Genomic DNA, 1,803 nt, shown 5'->3' on the forward strand with positions numbered 1-1,803 from the left:
CTTTTTCACTTGTTTTCCTTGATTTTCCACACTTTTTCTCTTGAAATTCCTCACCTAGGGTTTGTTCTTCCTTTCTTTCCCTCTCTTCCTTGCTTGGCCGAATATTTGGAGAATAATGGGCTGATTTATGCTGATTTTTAAGTTAAATATTAAATTATCCTAAGCTTGACACATGACATTTTCTTATTGGTCCATTTTTGAAATTTAAAAATTTAAACATTTTATCTCCACCACATGATTAGTCAAGGGTCAAAGATGAAGATAAAGGAAGACCATGTGCTGGAAAAATATCTTAGTGGTGGAAAATTACAATTTTGCCCCTAGAGTGGCAAAATTACCATTTTACCCCTATACTCCAAATTATACCGAAATTAAAATTTTCACTTCTTAACCTCAAATCATACTCCAATAAGTCAAATTATACTCCAATAAGTCAAATGGGGACAAATAAATCTATTCTAAAATTACTATTTTGTCCCCAGGTGGCAAATGACCATTTTACCCCTAGATGGTGAAAATTTCGATTTAACTCCAAATTGATCCTCAAACTCTGAATTACCATTTTAAGTCATCCTTGGACTGTTACACTCTTAATTTCACCTTAAAATTCCTATTTGATCTAGTTCGAGGATTAAATCAACTTTGTTGTACCTCTAGGTACAATACCGACTTTTGTAAATTTTTCGAGACTCTCCTAACGTGCAATAATGCTATCATCACATGTATGTCATAAATAGTATTTTATAAGGTCGGGCTTTACAATACGTGTATATAAATAAAGTCATATACATCCTATAATAAAGGGCTCAAATAGTAAGATATTTAGATCATTAGTTCATGGAACTAATAAAGGGATCTGAACATTGTTAATGTAACAATGAAGCCATAATAGTAGAACTTGGGTCTTATTGGATCTAGATATAGTAATATGACATGATGTGATGCATAGATATTTTGAAGATAGGTAAAAATAATTAATCACATTGAACGGCACAAGTGAGTCTACATGGAAACATGATTGCTAGATGGATTTGAATCCATATACGATGACGTAGCAATTGGCTTTGTGCTAGTGGGAGATGTTGGGATGAGCCTTGCAGCCAATTGGGATTAGTTAAGGCTTGATTCCAATCGTGCAACAGCATCATTCATGTTGAATGATTAAAGGTTTTCCTTCATCAATAAGACATCAGTTATAATAAGTTATACGTCTAATTGGATAAAGTCCATGAGATTAATATGCCTTATGCATCAAAGCGTAATCTCAAAATGTTCTTGGTCAATGTTTCATTGAGATTAGACATCCATGATACCTAGAGACTGGTACATTCAATGGTCCTTACTTGAGAAGTAAGCAACTGATCTCCTAGGATGAAGTATAGAGATACTTGGAACTAGAATGTAGGTGTTTGCCTAGGAGAGTAAGTTCACTGAACATAACCTCGGCATGAAAAGTGCATTTGGTATTTCACTCAAGTGTCTATGTAATACTTATCATGCGTCAATTGTGTAAATACTCCATAGACTTGAGACATTTGGTTGTCTTATGTGTGGAGTGATATGTCACGACCCGGAACCTCCCTCAGGCCCATGACAATCGTCGCGACGTCCCGATTGACACTCATTATCCGGAATGCCAACCGAAACCCCACAAGGCTTACATATCAGTTTCTTTCCTTTTCTGTGAGCAATCATTGTTAAATATCGAGTTTTTAGAGAATATATACTATTTTAGATCAAAAACAATCAAAATAAAATTTTCGCCACACAGGGGTATTTTGGTCATTTTTTTCTCAAAAATTT

This window comes from Theobroma cacao, chromosome 7 (assembly GCF_000208745.1).
Source record: "Theobroma cacao cultivar B97-61/B2 chromosome 7, Criollo_cocoa_genome_V2, whole genome shotgun sequence".
In the NCBI taxonomy this organism is placed as follows: Eukaryota; Viridiplantae; Streptophyta; class Magnoliopsida; order Malvales; family Malvaceae; genus Theobroma; species Theobroma cacao.